At 32.6% G+C, this 22,120-nt stretch overlaps 1 protein-coding gene across 14 annotated transcripts in view; it reads left to right on the forward strand.

The window, feature by feature from the left end:
• LOC127068236 (polypyrimidine tract-binding protein 1) overlaps positions 1-22,120 on the forward strand; it is a 390,025-nt gene that overhangs the window by 114,161 nt on the left and 253,744 nt on the right. For 2 of the 14 annotated variants that reach the window (XM_051004114.1, XM_051004115.1), the window contains exon 2: positions 6,113-6,200. The exons of the other annotated variants lie outside the window; for them this stretch is intronic. The gene's annotated coding sequence lies outside the window, so the exon portion shown is untranslated. The remainder of the gene's footprint in view (positions 1-6,112; positions 6,201-22,120) is intronic. 14 annotated transcript variants of the gene reach the window in all.

Genomic DNA, 22,120 nt, shown 5'->3' on the forward strand with positions numbered 1-22,120 from the left:
TTTTATATGTAACATTAATCCTAACTTTTCTTTTTCTAGTCGAAATTTCGATTCCGATATTTCTGTCGAATAACATTTTCCCTTCTTTCTTCAGCCTCTTTTTTTCTAAATCTTTATAATTCCTATAAAATTTTATTATGGAAATAATAATTATTATGGAATATAATATTTAATATGGAAAAGTGGAATATCGAAAGGAATCTTTTCTAATCTTATTAGAAATTATTATAAAAGCTTATACGTAAGATACGTTTGCGTATAAGTTTGCGTTACGAAACGATAATAATAGACAAAGTATATTATTATAATACGTAATTACAAAAGCGAGGAAGTTTTAGAAGGAATAAGTAAAAAAAAAAAAAAAAGAAAGAAAGAAAGAAAAACGTGAAGGAAGATGGAAGAAGAGTTAGACGGGGGTGAGAAAGAAAAAGACGAAGTAGAAATCTGAGTTATGTAGGCCGACGATGTTCGTTCAGAGGGTACCACCGGCTACTACGTTCGCTCAACCATAACGGCGTTGGAAATTTAGCATAAAATTACATAAGAATGGCGGGTGGTTAACGAGACGTACGAACCAACCGGATGGGATGCGCCGATTGTAATTCAAATCACGGGCTCGGTATGATGTGCTCAAGTACAAACGTCGTCAAAAGTTTTTTTTTCTTTTTTTTTTTCAATTGTTTCCTTTTTGTCTTTTATTTTCTTTTTCTTTTTTTTCTTTTCTTTTCTTTTGCAAAAATATTAGATAGAGTTACGGGACGTTGTAATTTAATTGATAAAGTCACAATGTCTTTTTGTCATCTCGTTTTATCGTTCTCTTTTTTATTGTTATAAATTTTGTTTTAGTTTTTTTTTTTTTTTTGGATCATCTCGATTGGGAGTTATTGTTATTTATTAGTATTGTTTTAGTATTGTTGTTTAAGATAATAATGTTCGGTATCTCTGGCTTACTTGGTGTGTTTTATTATTGTTACTTTACTGTGATTTTTTTTTTTACAATAATTTTAATAATAATAATAATAATAATAATAATAATTTTTAGTATTATTCTATTACAATCGTTATTAAATAATTTGTCAAAATTTTATTCACTAATGGAATGTAGGATGAAGTAAATAAATATGAAGGAGACATCTCGTCGTATAATAAATACATTCTTAGTATTTAACTATGAATTCTTTCGAATGCGTCACGTAAGATAGAAATAAAAAGAAAGAGACAGACAGAGAGAGAGAGAGAAAGAGAGAAAGAGAGAAATAGAGATGGAGAAAGAGGTAATGTGATTACAGTGCATAAAATAGTTATAAATTGCATTATGCGATTGCACGAACACGTGCATTTAGGTCGGTACAACACGATATTGCATTTTCTCAGCTTGTACTTACCTTCTGGAGATCAAGACGAGTTCTACCTTATCCTCGAATGGCTAAGAGTGTAGTTTTTTAAATGGTACAGAAAGAGACAGAGAGAAGGAGAGAGAGAAAGAGAAAGAGAAAGAGAAACAGAAACAGAAAAAGAGAAAGAGAAAGAGAGAAGATTAAGTGACTTTAAAAGCGAGTAGAGATCTTGTCGAGATTTCTTCTCGTAGCAGCGCGTACTCTTGAAAGAAAGAAATTAGAAAAAAGAACGAAAAAAAAAAGAAAAGAAAAAGAAAAAAATAATGAAGACTTTGAAGTTCGTAATAGCAATGAATAAGAAAACGTTTCTTCTTCTTCTTCTTTTTCTTTTTCTTTTTTTTCTTCGCAAAGAGCAAAACGAAACGAGACAAAGCAAAGAGCTCTCCTCTCTTTCTCTCTTATCTTAATATTTAAATTTTTACAAAATTATACCGTAGGTTTCTTTATTTCCTTTCAAAAAAAAAAAACTTTTCCATTTGGCAATTATTCGAAATACATTTCGTATTACACGATTTCCTTTTAATCATTTATAATCTATTCATTCATTCGCGTCTGTAATGAAAACGAAGAAAAAAAAGAAAAGAAAAGAAAAGACAAGATAAAATAAAATAAAGTGATTTAACGCGAAAGTTATGATATTATTCTTACGTCTATTGTATTATTGCACGCTCTAAGGATTTAGATTTATTACTTGTATCAGTATTCTATATTACTATCATTAATTATACTATACTAACAGTGGATATAACGTAAAATAAGAAAAAAAAAGAAAGAAAAAAAAAAGAAGATAAAAGAATCTGAAGAAGTTATAAAGTAACAACGAACGCTTGCAAATTTTTACGAAGATATATTTATATTATAAACATTTCATTTTTATTTATTTCAATTTTCTTTTCTTTTCTTTTCAAGATTCCTCCGCTTTGTGCTTCGAATTGTCGCATACAATGGATTACACATTTTTAATTACCCTCAGTTAAAAGCAATTAATCCACAATGTCATATCAATTACATATAATATATACGTCCATTGAGAAATAGATCTTATCTGACAGGAATTGTTTCATCGATTTAGATAAGAAATAGCGGATAATGGCGATTAGGAAGTAATAAGCGATTAATGGTCGATAGTGGAACGACTATATTTTTTTATGGAGTAAATTAAGATACAAAAAAAAAAAAATAGGAAGAGAGAGAGAGAGAGAGAGAGAGACCCATTCATGAATAAATTGAAAGTTCATCGAGTTGGCTGATGTACGGGTGGAGTTAGGGGTAGTGGGGGTATAACGGAGAGGAAGAGGAGGAAGAGGAAGAAGGGAGGGGAAGGGTAACAAGAGGGTGCCGCGAAAAGCCTGACCGTTATCTCATTAGTATGTAAATTTTGCTGGCAAGCTTACGTTACCCTCTCCATATAAACCCCCTCTCTTCTCTCTCTCTCTCTCTCTTTCGTCTTGGTTCGACCTTAATTTTCTCACTCGAAAGAGAGAGAAAGAGAAAGAGAAAGAGAGAGAGAGAGAGATTCACCTTGGTAGACGTGCAAGAGAACGTTCAATCCTATCTCTCTACTACGCTTGAATTTCTGCCGAGTCGTTTGCTTTCCTGATCCTTATGTCAGCATCCCTCTCTCTCTCTCTTTCTCTCACTCACTCCCTCACTCACTCTCTCACTCTTTCCAACACTACCGTTTCTTCCTTGCTTCTCAACCTCCAACCTCCTCTTCGGATATCTATTACGGAATTGCGTAGAGTCCTACGACGAGAGATTCACGCACAAGATACGAAGAGACCTTCCGACGATCCTTACTATTACTTTCTACCTAACTTCTACCCCCTCCATCCCTTCATCCCTTCACCATTCCACTTCAGTTCACTCTACTCCACTTCACTTCTTTGTCGTTCTATCCTTTTTATCTTCTCTCTCTCTCCTTCTCTCTCTTTCTCTTTTTCTATCTATTTATCTATCTTTTCCTTCCGTACAAAGCGGATATATTCGATGGAACATTTTTCGTATTTAAAAATAAATATAAAAAGATAGTCGAATCGTTTAGATCTTTTCTTCCCTTCGTTTTATTATCCTTTTCTTTTCCTTTCCCCACCCCCCCTTTTTTTTTTTGAAACGTTGATACTCTTTTTTTCTATCGATCTTTTTTTTCCATCCAATCTTTTCATCGCCATAATCCATTCTTTCAATCTTCTCTATCGTATCTTCTCAAATGCGATAGTTATTCGATTCGATGTTTGATAAATTTAAACTTAAAAAAAAGAAGAAATTAATTAAATAATAATTAACAACAATAATAACAATAATATTAAAAATAGTAATAGGCATGAGAGTTCGATCGATCGTAGATCGGATTGTATCGATCAATTTCTTGATATCCTTTTTTCTTTTCTTTTTTTTTTACATCGACGATTGTTCCTTTATTGGTCCAGCAGTTTTTGTCCCTCTTTCTCCTCCTCTTCGTCTTCTTATTCTTTTCCTCTTCTTCCTTTCCTACTCCTTCTCTTCTCTTAGAAATTTTCTCTCGCCTTACGGTGCTACGCGGACGGCATAGAAAGTTGAATTATTACTCATTAAGATCCTGTGTCTCGAGAATAAAAGCTGACTTTCTCTTCTGAAGGGACGAACGAAGAGATAGAGGAGGCGTGCTTGGGTAAGAGAGTCGTGGTAGATTCGAGATGGGGAGAGAAAGAGAAAGAGAAAGAGAAAGAAAGAAAGAGAGAGAGGGGGGGGGGTTAGTGGGTTGAGAGGGAGAGGCTGAAGCTAGGCGCGATTATAAATTCGCCAGATAATAGCGGCGTGGTACTTTTAATTAAAAAGCCGAGCTGCTTGCCTGGCCTCGGACGGTCCTCTCTCTCTCTCTCTCTCTCTCTTTCTTTCTCTCTGTTTCTGTCTCTCTTTCTCTCTCTTTCCTAGCTGCTTTGCCTACACTTGCCTGCTGTCACGAATTACGTTAACACCGAGAGAAACTTATAATACGTTAGTAAGCATTGTAAAATTTAACAAAAAAAAAGAAGGAAGGAAAGAAAGAAAAGTAGAGGGAAAAGAAAAAAGAAAAAAAAAGGAAACGAAAAGAATGAAATTCATCGTCTTTTACCTTCTTTCCTTTATATATATATATATATATATATATATATATATATATTTTAGAGAGTAAAATAAGCGAGAAACGTGAATAGATTAGGTTTGCATGAAGGATCGTTGCCATTTAAATAAATAAACCAATCAATCAATCAATCAATAATAATAATAATAATAATATTAATATTAATGTTAATAATTAAAAAGAGAATAAAAAGGGATAAATGTAAAGAACGATCGTAACTCTTTTTCGAGAGATTTGTCGAGAGTAAACCGAGTTAACAAGTTGCTCGAAGTAAAACTTATCCATTGTAGCGAAGCTTACGCACGTGTGCAAAGCTCCGACACGACGACATCTTCGTGTCGTCCTTACTTCTCTCTCTCTCTCTCTCTCTCTCTCTCTCTCTCTCTCTCTCTCTCCCCCCTCTCTCTATCTCTATCTCTATCGTCTTAGAGACTTTCTGTCTCCTTCTATCTATCGTACGTCTTCTACTAAGGAAACTCCGAACTGAGAATAGAAGTTGTAGCTTCGACCGAGACAAGTTGGATCGGCAAAGTTCTCTCTCTCTCTCTCTCTCTCTCTCTCTCTCTTTCTCTCTTTCTCTTTCTATTTCTATGTCTCTCTCTTTCTCTCTCTTTCATTCTTTTTTGTTTCCTTTTTTGCAGCTTTCGTCGACTTTACTCTCGTTGCGACGAAACGAGCCACGACACTCGTTTTGAATTTATTCTCCTATTCCTTTTCTCCGCTTGTCTTTGTCTTCCTTATTACATATAATAACCTATTTTCTTTTTATTTATTTTTTGGGTCAAATGTTCTTAGACGGACCGAAATTTTCTTAAGTGAGCCAAAAGTATTACTAAGTGTCGCCCCCTTTATTTTCTTTAATTCATTCTTTTTCACGAGACTTTTTAAGATATTTTCTTTCTTCCTTTCTTTTTTTTTTTCTTTTTCTTTTTTTCTAAATGCAGACTTCAGAATTGCAAATCTAGGAATTTTTTTGACAATGTCAAAAAGTAAAAGAATAAAAAGAATGTGAAGCATAGACAATCACTCTACAAATTATATATATGTGTATTATAATTTTTATATTATACAATCCTGTGCGATTTATTAAACAAAACTAATAAGTGTGTTATTTAATATATCATTAATTTTAATCATATCCAAAGATATATATGTTAACTAATAAATTATAAATACGATACATTATTTATTATATCGTTATAGACAGGGGGAAAAGAAAACAATTAGGTTATTTGTTGCTCTTACTATACGTGTAAATATCTCGAAAAAGGTCATATGATGTATCGGTATTAAGTAAAAGAATGATGAATGAAATGATGTCAAAATGATGTATGGCCCAAGTTAATTTTCTTGTGAAAATAATTTTTTTTTTATTTAACAATTAGTCAAACTTCATAGTTCTTTTTTCATACACACATACACACACACACACACACACACACACACACACACACATCTTTCTCAACAATGCCGATAAAACCTGTCTTTCGTACGAATAGAGTAAGCACCTGTTACGCGTGTGTACAACCCCCTAACTCATCTTCCTATTCTCAATGAACACATTGAAATAATCCTTTAAGCTAATCTTCCACGTATTGTTTTCTTGTTGCAGGTGAGTCCTCCTTTTCGAATCGTCGAAGTGTTAAATCCTGTTTAATTGGACCTATCGGATCATAAATCGAAAAGAAAGTATATTCTGAGTGAGTATGTCGTTAGAAATTATTATTTTTTTTTTGTTAAATTCGTCTAATTTATTTGTTCTCTTTTTTTATTTAATTAATTTTTCGATAAGGACTGTTTCTTAATCGATTTTGAATCTACGTCATTAACATATTATCTTTTATCTTGAACATTTATCTTAAAAAATTTGAAAATAAACCATACTTCTCCAAGCTCGATGATAACGAACTAGCTTATCGATAGTTACATAAATGCAGAACGAATCCAGAAGAGTTTAGTCTCTAATCTATTTTTTCTTTTCTTTTTTTTTTTTCTTTTATCCTATATATCGTAAAAAAAAAAAACACTTTCTAGACTCATAGTTCCACGGTTTAAAAAATAATAATCGGTTTGTGATAATTGACCTATGCAACTTTTGGCCCGTCCTGTATAAAGTAAAACTCGTAGACGAAAAGTTTAAAAATATTTCGAAATTTTAAGATTACTGTTACGTAAGATTCGCAATTATGATCTTTCTGAAATGTTTAAATAAGATAATGATATAACAGAGACAGAGAAAGAGAGAGAGAGAGAGATTGTCTATCTCTTCCTCACTAGTATATACACATCGCGAAACGCACACACATTTAACAAACGCATATACGTAAGGAGACACGTGTCTACTTTAAGAAGAATGAATGATAGTCCGTCGAGACATAGTTAAACGGTCCGTGACTATTTATCGTCCTATTCCAAGACTTCGATATTTTTAACAAACTCGTCGACAGGAGCTCGTTAACACGATATTCGTCTCTCGGATTACGTCTTTATTCTAGATGCCTCGACGCTTAGAACCGTGACTCGGTGCTTAGAAGGAACGATTTATCTCTTTACTTTGTCTCTCCCCACCTTTCTCTCGATTATGTTAAATTTTGTATCTCTCTAAAGATTAAAAAAAAAAAAAGGGGGGGAAAGAAAGAGATATCTGTTAGATCGAGATATTGAAATTTTTATAGGGACTTTCGTGTTTTCGCGAGTAGTAGTAGTTTCGTTCTCGTTGAATGAAATTGAAAAATAAGAAGAAAAAAATTAAAAGAAAAAGAAAAAAAAAGGTTGCAATTACTATAAAAAGGAATAGTATCGTTTTTCTAAATCGCCAAAAGGTCTCACCTTGATACATATCCGATTTATAGTCTTATATAATTTAGGTAGTAATCAACGATAACAAATATATCCTCGACAAATCTAAACTTAATTGCAATCCAATTTCTAATTAGTCGTGTCTGATTTCTAATCAATACAAATTCATAAATAATTTTGTAATCAGTTGGACTGACGAGAGAGAGAGAAAGAGAAAGAGAGAGAGAGAGAGGAACACCGTACGAAGGAAAATATACTACTCGTCGTAATTATTGAAATTTGATAGCAATCATGTATCAATCTCGTTCGATCTAATTTCTCGATCGTTTCGCGATTTGGCAATGAACGATTTGAAGAATTGTCGAAAACGAACGATGTAATATAATTGGATGGATAGAAAAAAATGCAATTTAAAAAAAAGACAAAAAAAACAGAGAATCAGTAGTCAGGGCACCGTAGTAGGTGTTTGAGAAGGGCAGTCCGTGCGATTGGGAAATCGATGGGGTCGTGTCGAGAGCAGCAGAACAGTAGTGGTGGTGATGGTGGTGATAGTAGTGGTTGTGGTTGTAGTAGTCGCAAAATTCTAAATAACTAATCGCACCCTTGGGTACATCGCATTCGCGCTGTATTTGCTCGGGTTTGCTCGGAACGAAAATCCGAAGTCGAAGCCGAAGCCGAAGCAGAAGCCGAAGCCGCCGGCTTTACGCCATTACGCATTTACAAAAACGAAATTGCATTTCTGAATCAGTGTACTTGCAAGCTTTCACAATGATTTATTTATCAGAATGATCCGAGTATTCTTCTTTCTAATTGGATTTTTGTTTCTTTTTTCATCCCTCGAAAACTCGACCGACCGTGTTTTATTCTCTCTACAACGTAATTAATAAAAAAATATATAAATAAATAAAAAGAAAAAATATATATATGTGTGAAAAGAAAGGAAATTACATACACGTAAAATTTTGAATATAAATCGTATATTATATCTTTGTTAAGTATGGTAATGTGTGTGTGTGTGTGTGTATATATATATATCGCACGTGTTCTAAAAAAATAAACATTTTATATAATGTGCAATTGTAATACAACTTAACGTGTTTTAAGTATAATATAAAATATTACAGTATTTTATGTACTACACTTTTTAATTAGTAAAGTATATAATTATAGCTATGTAAAATTAATATAATTGTACAGGTTTTAGTATAACGTATACCGATATAAATCGTGCGTTATATAATTTTTGTTTATTACAAACACGAACACACGTCAGTAATTCCTGTGTGACAACTTATATTCTAGATAAAAACGTTTAAAATAAAATATCTTTTTCCTTTCATTCGTTACACTCGTCTATTAAAAAAACGTATACCGCTCGAAAACAAAATCAAACAGAGCATATGTTCGTACGAACTATTTCTTTTTCCTTTTTTTTATTATTATTATTATTTTTATAATACTTTTTATTGTTTCGATACGCTAAAATATTTCTTCATATATTCTGGGACATCGTCTCTATACATCGTGTTCTTCTTTGTAATTCGAATTTTTCATTAAAATTTGATCCTCTATAATTCAATTTTTTATCCTCCACTCTACAAAAAGAGAAAAAAAAATATAACACAATTTCAAACTTATAATTTATACTGGTATATAGCATATAACTATACATACTAGTTTTAAATTCTAAATTAAATTATTGATCTTTCGATGTGAACGAACAATTAACGCGAATTATCTATTGTAACTTTATAAATGAAGATTTCAAAAAAAGAAATATATATATATATATATATACTCACACGTATATGTATTAATATAATACATGTGACTTTGAAATTATATTGCGTTACAGAGGATTCAAGTATCGTAAAGATATAAAAAGTAGAAATTAAAAAAGAAAAAAAGAAAAAATTATAAAATAATATAAAGATAAAAGAAAGAAATACAAGGAAAGGCGGCACGGCAATTAAACTTTTTCTCGCGTTATTACATTCTACACGTAAAAGTTCAGTCCGCACGAATAAGTCCAATTTCTAGCGTTAGCCAGTAAAACGAACGAAATTGTTTTTGAGGAACGAATTTACCGTCCGTTTATTCGAATTAAATCTTATTTCGCGGAAACATTGTTATATTCCCTTTCTCTCTTTCTCTCTTTCTCTTTCTCTTTGTTCTATTTTTTTCTTTCTTTCTGTTTTTTTCTTTTAAGCTGTTCCTCTTCGTTTTCTGTTTACAATATACCTGAAAAAAAAAAATAAGAACAAAAAAATCCATAACGATAGTTTTAAAAAAAGATTGTGGTATTTGAAAATGTATAGAAAATTTTCGATATTTTTTATTTTTTTTTTCTTGTTCTTTTTCCTTCCTCTTTCTTCTTCTTTTTTTTTTTTTTTAAATAATTACGCACGATCGTATCAAAGTTCATACCGCATAGATTTCAAAAAATCGCGATGTTAAAAATTGTTAAAACGTTTTAATCAGATTTGAAAAGAAATATTACATATATAAATAAATGCATACAGAATGAGAGAGTTTAATAAATAACCAAGGTACCAACACACAAGCACAGACATACGTAAATTAGATTATATTAAAATAAATAGATAGGGAATTATCAGGAATAATTGTAATTGAAATTGATCGAACCAAATTAATAAATTATTATGAAAGATTCGTCGAAGGTTAGTTTTGTCGTAGTTGGGAAAATAAAAAATAGAAATAAATAAAAAAAAAAAAAGGAAAAACCAAGCAGTTAATCACTTGTCGGGAAGTTGATATATCAGGTGGATGATTCATCGACGTGTAAAAATTCGTATAGTCGTAGATTCGTACGCGGAAACAATTTTACGGGAAATTAGCGGCAACGAGATACGGATTGCCCTCGCGAAACGTATCGCGAATTTATTCTCGAGGGGTGCGTTCGTCGCGTCGATTCGATCATCGTCGAGAGAAGAGAGAAAGAGAGAGAAAAAGAAAGAAAGACAGAAAGAAAGATTCATTTTCTCGTTTGGAATGATTAAAATTGATGGTATTGAACTCGTTGAAAATTTCGTGCGCTTAACTTGCTACTATAATGTATCAAAAAACATAATAATTATAGGAAACAAATATCAATTTGTCAAACAATTATTTTTACTACGATGTATCTTTCATGACGATGTGATATTGTATTCTTTAAAAAAATTTTTGTTTTCGTAAGTTTAATAACATTGAAAAAAATAATCGCGTATCTACATATCGTATATCATATAATTCTATATTTGCTATTATGATTATTATAAATATAAATCTCAAAATCCTTCGCGATCACACACACAAATATATATATATATATATATACACACATGAGAAATTATTATTCAAAAATTATATAAAATTGAAATTTCTTTAAACACATTTCACTCTCGGAGAGGTTTTCGATGTCAATCATATTCTCATGAACTAATAATCAAGACGACTATATATAATAAAACGTATATCATAAATAATACATATATAATGCATCAAGTGAGAGAAAATATGAAAAATAATATCCGAAGATAAAAATTTGCATTGGTTTAAAATAAGCATGGAAACAAGTAAGTAAGCAAGTAAACGAGAAGGAAGGAAGGCCTCAATTTTCGGGAAGAGAAAATGTGGAGAGAAAGAGGGATGATGATATAGGTCGGTGTAATGGTGAAGCTTGGGATACTGAGAAGAAGATGCTAGGATGCTGTGCAGTATAGCAGTAGCAGTAGCAATTGCAATACTAGCAGTCGTAGCAGTCGTACAAGTAATAGCAGTAGCAGTAGTTGTGTAGTTGTAGTTGTAGTACAGAAGGTTGTGGGAAGGGAATCTGAGATTAGAGCACGAAGCTTCGTGTCGAGGAGGATTCGAGGAAATCGCAAAGCCCTTATAAAGCCACGGACGCGGGCATAGCACGGAAACGTATTATTTTCGTGTCGGTAACGAATCCGTAGAAATTAATTGTAACGCCTGACTCGCTTCGGTATTGCACGACACATAAGGATTTACGCGAGATATAGAGTATATGTGTGATGATGTATATGTATATGTATGTGTGTATATATGTATGTATATGTACTTACATACGTTTGTATATAAGGGATGAGAGAAAGAGAAAGAAGAAGAAGAAAAAAAAAGATAGAAGTAAAAAGAAAGTTGTTCTTCCGAGGAATACTCTCCGTGTCTCGAAAGAGAAACTAGATCTCTAATTGAAAGAATTTTTTTAGGAAGAGGAATAAAGTAAAAAAAAATAAATAAATAAATAATGAATAATAGAAGAGAAATGAAAAGAGTAAAGTAAAGTAAAATAAAATAAGATAGGGAAGACAATTTCCGATCGGAATTTCCGTCAGGAGTTAAAAAGATATTTGGGATGGATGAGGAAACAGTATTAGTGTAGTAACAAAGTGTCATCGTTGTAATTATTATCACCATCATCATTATCACCACTACCATCATCGTCATCGTGTCGTCGTCGTCGTCGTCATCATCATTATCGTTATCATTATCATCGTCGGATAATCTCGTAATTCGAGATTAATTTCGTAATGTGGATTACTCGTTCGCAAATGATATCTATCTATCGATCTATTCATTTATTTCTCTCTCTCTCTCACACACACACACATACTTATGCACGCAGGACATACATACTCTGTCACACTGTCTCTTTCTTTCGATATATTCGTTGCTTTTACCAAGCTCGATTATATCACCAACAGTACCACCACCACCACCCACCCACCCTTAACCTCCTACTTCTCGTTTTTCTCTTTCCCCTCTATATGAAATGAAATATCGTTGCGGACGGCAAGAGAATGCGAAATAAAAAAAAAGGACAGAAAAAGAAAAAAGAAAAAAAGAAGAAAAAATAGAGGAAAAAAATTAGCATTGCTCGTGCAGATGCTTTTGCAAAAAGCAATTAAAAAACGTGGCTCTCGCTCTCTTCGACGAGTCTGCCCTCTTTCCTCGTTCACCTCCACCCTCTAACTCACCCTTCATTCATCCCTTAGCTTCGGGCGACTCGTTTCTCGAACGTTCATATTCGATGGGGTTACGTTGCATCGTAGATAAAAAAAAAAGAAAAGAGGAAAAAATCTCCATCTTTTAAGGGAATAATTGAGCAAATAATTTGTTTCGATTGAATAAAACGATAAAGTCGTAGGAATGATAATTTAATCGATTATCACTGCGTTGCTGATATCGAACTTTGATATTCGATTCGATTCGATTAATCTTTTTTTTTTTGTATCGTATTTTTTCCATAGGGTAAAAAAATATATATATCGTTCTTTTGTGGGATAATCCGTCGCTTTTAGATTGGAAAAAAAAAAGAGAAAAGTAAAAAGGAAAAAAAGAAAAAGGTCGCCTTGATAAAGAACGATTAAAAAATAATTTTATTGAAGTCATTGTTTTGAAACGCGTAGTATATCTCCCTATATCGAAAAGTTTATTAATGAGAAACGAAACCAAAGTCAACAAATATCGTTATTCGATAAATATGATTTTTTTTTTCCATTACATCAAGTATTTAATTATCACGTTCGTTATGGCCCATATGGAATATTAGATCTTGAAATTTTGACCCTTCGCAGAATAATGATTTCTCGTCACTGAGATAATTAACCGAATGATTTATCTTTATTAAATAACGATGACGATAATTATAACTATAACGAGAATAATGAACGAATTAATCGATTTATATACAAAACGAAGATATACATTTGTATTATGTAATAAATTTAATTTCGTATCTTGCGATCGCCGTATCATTTTTATTTCCATATTTGCGATTGATATATAATCGAATTTTGTTTGATGCATTTCTCAATTCGTCATTTACAATGAATAATTTAAGCGAGGAAAATACATACACAGGCGCATATGAACACACATATACATTGTGCATAATTGATTTATCTTGAAAGGATTGTACCCGACAAATTCGTAACATCTCCGAATCCCTTTGAGAATGTTAAATCTCGTTTGTGGGTATATTGTAATGGATACTTAAAAATAAATGAAGAAACAAAAGGAAAATAAAAAAGAAACAAAAATCACAATTACTTTATAGAATAATAATTGATGAAAGATATTATAGAATAACAGTACAGATATTATACAACAGATAACGTAGAATAATATTTATATATTTTACAAACAGACAATAGTTACAAAATGCAAAGTGAAAATGCAAAATGGAAGATCGTGCCTAGTAGATCCAGCCGTTAAAACAAAACAAAACAACACAAAAAAAGAAATGGAAAAAAAAAGGAAAAAGAAAATATAGAAAAAGAGAAGAACTGAGGAATGGAGAGGGAGATAAATCGGATACTTAAATGAAAGTAAAAAAAAAAAAAAAAGAGAGAGAGAGAAAATGCGGAAGGAAATTCGGAAAGTGAACGATCGATTTCACACATATGGGGTGAAACGAGAGTAACTTTGGTGACGTTGCTCATGTTGTCACCGAAAAAATGTCGTTTTTGGTCGACGCCTTTGGAACGTTTTCGGGCGTTTGTGTTTGAGGGTGGAGGCTGGAGGCTGGAGGCTGGAGGGTGGAAGCTTGTGGGTAGTTAGGGATGGAAGTAGGAGAGGTTCGATGGAATGAGGGAAAGGGGTAGGTGGGTGTGTTGAGGGAGGATGAGAAAAGAGGGGGTGCGCAGCACGTATACGCGCGTGTTCATCCGACGGGAGCGAGCCCGTAGCCATAACTTCGTTTCCATGGGAATTGTTTGGCAACAGGTGGGGAAAATTTCCAGGCAACGACACGACACTGCCAACGCACTACTACACTAACCCTCTCTTTTACTACTACTAAACTACTACTACTCTACTACTATTGTTGCTACTACTACTACTACTACTACTACTATTACTGAAACATGAGCGTCCCTTCTGTCGTTCTACGGGAACGGCGCAATTTCGTTTACCACTATGCTTCCTTTTCTTTCTTTTTTTTCTTTCTGTGTCCTTCTCTCTATCGTTTTTTATTCCGTCTGTATCTGTCTGTTTGTCTATATATTTGTCTCTTTCCTTTCAATCTTTTTCTTCCATCATCGTCGCTCTTCGAATCTCTTCATTGATTTAAACGACGTTTGAAATAATCGATTAATCGATTAATTGTGTTAGAAATATAATAATCGATATTGCACTTCTAGATTACCGTCCGATTATGTTTCAACATTCGATTATGTCGAGCGTATATGTTGTTAGTAGAATGATCGAGCTCGTGAAACAATTGGATAATTATCCATTCAAGAATTGTTATTGTTATTGTTATAGTTAGTTATTTTATCAGGACCAATTAATTTGTAACACGCTCGTTGGTATTTCATATTGTTCATTAAATCAAGATAGTTTTTCTTTCTCTCTCTCTCTCTCTCTCTCTCTCTCTCTCTCTCTCTCTCTCTCTCTCTCTCTCTCTCTCTCTCGTCCTTTCTTTTTTTTTTTAATTTCGGAATTAAATCAACTGATTTATTTAGCAGGTAGGATAGAAAATCCATATTTTTTTTCTCTTCTCTTTCTCTTTTTTTCGAGTCGTATTCGCACACAAGCTTCAAAATTTTCTATCAATCTTTCTGTAGAAAGCTTTTCGATGTACGGAATATTGCTTTTTTTTTTCTTTTTCTTTTCTTTCGTTTTTTTTTTTTTTTTATTACGTTATTTCAAACGTAGAGATTTTAATTAGAGACACTATCCTTCTTCTCTCTGATCACATCGAAGATCATCGAGGAAAGAGGGGTTAGGGGGTGGATGGTAGTTGGTTGGTTGGTTGGTTGGTTGGTTGGTTGGTTTAGAGGGTTGGTCGTAGCTGTTATGACAGTGGCACCCTGCTCGGAGTGCAATTTATCGAAAGCTACGGGAGTCGTTTGAGTTTTAAAAGGGGCGCCCTTTCGCAAAAGCTTCTATGCTTTCTCGCCTCCCCTATCTGTCTATCTTCTTTGTATACCTGCAACGATTTATATTTTTTAATTAGCATCGAAAGAATGATAGACAGATAGAGTGAGAGAGGAAAGGGAAGAGAAAAAGAACATACAGTAATCTGCTTATTATTATCAATGTTCGATTAAATTACTCTCTACTTAAAAATCGATTAGAAAATCGTTATCTTTCGATTACTTTTTTATTACTTTTGTATTCGTTATTATTATAATATGTTAGAATATATTACTAATTTATTTTATTCTATTCTCTATAATTTTATTCCAAGATTTTTTGCCACGAAAGGAAAAAAAAAAGAATATCAAAATAGAAATAAATACACGTTGTATAAGCATACACGTTGTTTATAGATAGTATGCGAAAGTGAAAAAAGAAATATTAAGAAGAATAGTTTGAGATTGCTGTGTAGGTATGACATTTGTTGATTTATCGAAATTTAGGATCTAAATCTTTCGATAATTGAACATTTGTCTTTGACCGTGAGAACAAAATAAAGAATCATCTTGAGTGAAAGAGAGATCGTATGTGTGTATGTGTGTGTTATCAACGTGTGTGCACTTTATCGTACGAAAGACGGCAGATGTGTTGCGGGTTAGTCTTAATAATTTACAGCTACAAGACACACGTTACTGTGTTATTGCCTCATAAAGAAGCCTTGGGCTTTTGGTACTAGAAAAGCTTTTCCATCGTCTCTATCTCTCTCTCTCTCTTTCTCTCTCTATCTCTCGTGCTCTCTATCTCTATCTCTCTTCTTCTATCTTTCTCTATCTTTCTCTATTACTCGAAGTTACACATCGTCGTCCGTGTTTAACCATTTGAAATTAAATTAAAATAAGCTTTATATATTTTGCTCTCTTTCGTTATTACTTTTATTTTATTACACATTTTCTCCATTAGTTGGATTAAATATTATAATATAATAATAGATGAGTATTATGGGTACGTGTATAGGTTTATATACATCAGTTATTTAAATAATAACATATTCTATATATCTCGTATACAAACGATTGTGTACAGTCTATCACATTGTTATATCGAATTTTTTCAAAAATTAAAACTCATTTAAACGTGCTCATATTTAAATCCTCCACGTTACGTGTGTACGTGTATACGCGTGTGTAATACAAAAATATGTTTGTATAAAAATTATAGTAAAACGAAAATATGTAAAACCAAAATAATGATCAACGAATTGATCGAAGATATTGAAACATTTAAGATCCGTGAAAAAATATAAATCTAATCGGGAAACTTTTTGTTCGTCATTTTGAAATTATTTGTAGAAAATTATAGCGTGTGTTAAGAGTGAGTTAGAGAAAGAGAAAGAGAAAGAGAGAGAGAGAGAGAGAGAGAAAGAGATTTCATATTGTCTCGTTCTCAATTTAATGGACCACTTTAAAATGTGCCTTAATATTAAAGTCGGGCGTCGAAAAGCAGCAAGGGAGAGGAAATACCATTTGCTGATACTCCCCCTGTATATATATACATATATATATATATATATCAATTCGTTCATATTCCAAGGACTATCCTATAGAAATTTGCAGATCGTCGTCAATTTTCTAATTTTCTAACACACAGCTGTGTACAACGAATCGTATCAAAGAGTCTATAATATTTTATCTATGACATTATATTTATTATTTTATTACTTTTCACATGAATTTTATCACTTTCATTTATTTATTTTTTCCTCGATTCTCCATCTTACATAGGTATATACATACATAAACACATCAAACAATTCACGAACGAACCGAAGAAAAAAAGAAGGATATTAAAACTTTCAAATCATAATTTCGATCGTTTTAACTTTATTAAAACCGACCTCCATTCATTCCTAACGATCTCAGCTCGGTGCGTGCGTGCGTATGCGTTTTTGTGTAGGTATGTATATGCGTATATAGATGTGCGTGTGCGTCTCTATGTATATATATATATATATATATATATATATGTATTTTCGAGCGAGCGACAAATACAAATTAATTAATAACGTTCATAAACCGTATAGTAGAGTACGGTAGGAGTAGCTTTAACGGCTTCGCCAAAGCAGGGTTAGTTAATACCCATTAAATTATCTCCGGTACTTACGCAAAGATCATTAATTTATCCTACGTCGTATTGCTCGGCTATATAGGATCACTACACACATGTATATGTATATGTATGTATAGGCTCGGCTATGTAGTGTCACACACACACACACATACACACACAAACACACAGCCTATAGGGAGAAGTACAAATATTCCTAACAATTTTCGTGGAAACATACACGGGGAATTTCTCTTAGCTTAGAAATTACTCTTAAGATTTTTAAATATATCTATAATCTTTACGAAAACGTTTTGTGAATAATTTCCGATATTTCTGTGCTAATAATGACTATGTAATGTTAGAGAAAAAGAGAGAGAGAGAGAGAGAGAGAAAATAGAATATATAAAAATGGCCAAGAGATTAATATCCTTTTAAAACGAGATCGTCATTTTCAAAATTACGGAAAAAGATGTGACGTTAGGAAAAAATTACGTGTATTTTAAGAAACTAATGGATATGCTTTTAATTCGTCGTCCGTTAAAATTCCGTAATATTCCGTCTCTCTTTTTTTTTTTCTATCTCTCTCGTTTCTTGATCATTATCGGTATCGTACTTCTTATTACATAGTTAAGAGAAATAGAGACGCGAAATTATATGTATACATAGAAATATAGAGAAAAAAAAAATACACACACATAGATACACAAAGTTACCGAAAGGACAGAGAGAGTGGTGTTTCCTTTGAAACGAAAGTTCGCGTCATTTTTAAAACGTAAGTAAAAGATGTGATGCTACGAAAAAGGTATGCGTATCTAAAAAAGAAAGAAAGAAAGAAAGAAAAAGAAAAGAAAAGAAAAGAGAAGAGAAGAGAAGGAAGAAGAAAAATAAAAGAAAAAAATATCTAATGGATTGGCTCTTAATTCGTCGCCCGTTGAAATTGTAATTCTCTCTCTCTCTCTCTCTCTCTCTCTCTCTCTCTCTCTCTCTCCCTCTGTCTCTCCTTCTATCTCTCTCTTTCTCACTACTTTGGATTAAACTTGCAACGGTCGCGGCACTTCTGACGAACTGAAATGCAAAGAAGAAGCAGCAGCATACGAAGAGTTTGAGAAAGAGGAAAAAAGGACCCCTTGTTGGAGGTGAGGAGACGAATGAGTGAGAAAGAAAGATAGAAAGAGAGAGAGAGATAGATAGATAGATAGATAGACAGACAGATAGATAGATAGAGACAGACAGATAGACAGAACGAGAGAAAGAGAGAGAGATAGAGAGAGAGAGAGAGAGAAAGAAAGAGTGTGGTGGTGGAAATGGGGATGGGGAAAGAGAAGAGTACTTTTTTAATTTGTTCGGACGAGGGAGCTTTTTAAAGCGATTGCACGAGCGCTTTTGCAGATTGACTTCCACTTTACGGGAAGTTCTCAGATATACAGAAATAAGAAACGTCTTCTACTTCCTTTTCCTAAAGGTACGTTACATTACTACCCAGTTTGAGTTGAAGTGAGATGGAGATACAGATATAGAAACAGATACAGATGGAGATAGAGATAGAGATGGAGAAAGAGAGAGAGAGAGAGAGAGAGAGAGAGAGAGAGAGAGAGTTTTCCATCGTTCCTTTCACCTGAGGCTACGTTTTCCTCTTACACACCGCTAGTACCACCTGTAATTACTCCGATTCTTGTCTCGTTTGCACTCAACGTTCTGAAGCGCAACGTCCTGTTGCTTCTTCGAGGAGTAGTTTTACTACGTACAATTAAGAGATTGCAAAATGTGTGGAGTTTTTAGCTTCCTTCTTTCTTTCTTTCTTTCTTTCTTTCTTTTTTTCTTTGTAACATTTCTTTGTTTGTTTGTTTGTGTGTTTGTTGTTTGTTTTTCTTTATTTGTCTTTCTCTGTTTCTACGTTTCTTTCTTTCTTTCTTTGTTACTTTGTTTCTTTGTTTCTTTCTGTCATTGATACTCCAATCTTTGAAATTTGCGTTTTATTAAAACTAGTTGTACGTACGATCGTTCGATATAAATCGAGTTCACGTTTCGGCGGCGCTCTTTTCGACAAAAAAAAAAAAGAAAAAGAAAGGAAGAAAAAAAGAGGAAAAGAAATTTGATATCACGAGATTTATGATTACTTTTGGCAACCGGAGAGAGTTTTTGTTATGTCAGATAGAAATAATAAAAGTGATAGCATGTCGTCGTTTTTGAAATACGTTTTTGTTGATAACGATGAAGAAAAACGAAATAGGTTTTGAATTGAACGATGTTTTTCATTTTTTTTATTCTTCTTCTTTTTTTTTCTTTTTTTTTACAAAAGGAAATTCGGTCGTAGCGCATAAAGATATAAAGATATAAATTACAAAGGTCGGTAAAAAGTGAAGGCTGACGTTTAGATTGTTGCAAGTATACTCGTCGAACAATAGAGATTAATTAGTTAAAAAAAAATTGAGAGAGATCTTAGAATGTCGTGTCTCGTAGCATCCTGAAAGTAAAAATGTGTTGAAATTTTTACGTTGATAACAAAAAGAAAAAGAAAAAAAAAATCTCATATTTCTTAGTCCTCTCCGTTCGTAATATTTAGATTAATTTATACAAATGATATCTCGTATAGAGATGAAATTAGATGGAGTTAGACGAATTTCTTTTTGAATCCTTAGTCCACTAAGATTTCTTTGAGATTATGATATTCTTCTCGTTTCTTTTCGAATTCAGGCCAATGGAATACTAAAACGAATACTCGAACCAATTTGTTAGATGTAACGAAAAAGAAGTAGAAAAAGAAAAAGAAAAACAAGAAGAAGAAGCAGAAGAAGAAGAAGTGAGGAGGAATACATTTATCGATTTATCGAATAAGTATAACTCTGATGGTGTGGAATAACTTTTGAATATGATGTTTATGAATGGGAGTTTTCTTACATTCTTTTTTTTTTCTTTCTTTTCGTTTTCTTTTATATATATATATATATATATATATATATATATATATATATATAAGAAATTTTTCTAATAAATATTTGATCAGGAAAGTAATTTTTTCTTTATGATCGAACTTGATCTCTAAACGAATCATCATTTCTGTTTATATATACGTACGTGCATACATACGTATATGCATATATATATATATATATCGATTTTTAACCATATATATGGAAAAACGACATATCTCATGGCTTCTAGTCGATCATTAAAATCTCTCTATCTATCTCTATCTCTATCTCTATCTCGAAATGATAACTCGTAAATCAGAGAGTAACTACCAATCGAACATTCATCATATGGATCTATCCAGCCTTTCACGACATAGTAATAATAGTAACAACAATAACAACAACAACAACAATAATAATAATAATTAAAATGGAAACCAAATGACGAAAGACTGAAGAGAGAGAAAGAGAGAGAGAGTGATCCTGGTCTCGAAGAAAAGAAAAAAAAAGAAAAGAAAAAAAATAATTAGTTCGAAAAAAAAAACAAAAAAAAAAAGAAGAGAAGGAGAAAATGAAAAAGATAATCGTTATTTCATTATATTACCGTAATATACTGTAATCGAGTATAAGCTATTAATAAGCTTGGTATTTTGAAATTAAATGGACGTAATTGAATCCGTATTTTCGATTAGTATTTAAAGTTGTTGTATATACGGACAAATCGATGTAATATATTGAAGTGAAGTCGTGTAACATGATCTTGAGAGTCGTAAATCGACGATAAACAAGATATCTTTTTTCATTTTCGTTTGATCATATTGCAAATTGAATAAAAATGATTGAATTACATCGTTCATTTTATATATATATTTTTTTATTATACTTATATATAAAAAATAAAAAAACTGTGGTGTATGTGTGTGCGTGGTGTGTGTGTGGATGTACCCGCAGAGACACATACACATTTATCGTTCCATTTTTATAGAAAATAAATGTCCATGATTGTTTTATTTAGCGAACCGTAGAACGATCTCTTTCTCTTTTTTTGTTTTCCTTTCTTTTGTAATCCATTTCCTCTGGATGTTGAATTTGATACGTTGAGTTTCACAAGCTCGTTCGTCCTTCTTGCCTATTTGTTCGTCGTTCGCTGCTTCACTCCTTTCTCTTCGTCTCTTTTTTCTCGCTCATATCTCTCTCTTTTCCTCTCTCCTTCTTTCTCTATATCTATCTCTATCTCTCTTTATCTATCTCTATTCTCATCCAAGTATTTCACTTGTTCTTCTCTCTCTCTCTCTCTTTCTCTCTCTCTCTCTCATTTTTTTTTTTCAAATAAAATTTCCTCCACGACCTCTCTTCACTGTTTTCTTGTCTTTCATCTATAGTTTTAACCTGTAATACAGCACGCTATCGTAAAAGAGAGAGAGAGAGAGAGAAACTAAGATGTCTCAGCATCCAGCGTTGGTCCATCAAGGATAGTTAACGTACACCAGTTTCCTAATATCACAATATTATATTATAACGTAGTAACCGATCTCTTAATACCATGATATCGTATTATTACAACGTAGAGTAACGTAAGATGATAATAAACGAAGTAACTTGCGGTGCAAAGAAGTAAGCTAGAACCTCCGTTCTGGAAACAAAGAGAGACAGAGAGAGAGAGAGAGAGAGAGAGGAAGAAGGAGAGAGAGTGCGAATGCATACGAGCGAGCGAGAGAATGAATGAATGAAAGAGAAAGATCGCGAAAATACTGTTAACGAGCGAGTAATGAAGTTTACGTTGAACGTCGACAAAGATCATGCTCTTCACGATGTTCTAACAACGTCTCTCTCTCTCTCTCTCTCTCTCTCTCTCTCTCTCTCTCTCTCTCTCTCTCTCTCTCTCTTTCATCCCTCTCTTTCTATCCTTCCTTCTA

This window comes from Vespula vulgaris, chromosome 12 (assembly GCF_905475345.1).
Source record: "Vespula vulgaris chromosome 12, iyVesVulg1.1, whole genome shotgun sequence".
In the NCBI taxonomy this organism is placed as follows: Eukaryota; Metazoa; Arthropoda; class Insecta; order Hymenoptera; family Vespidae; genus Vespula; species Vespula vulgaris.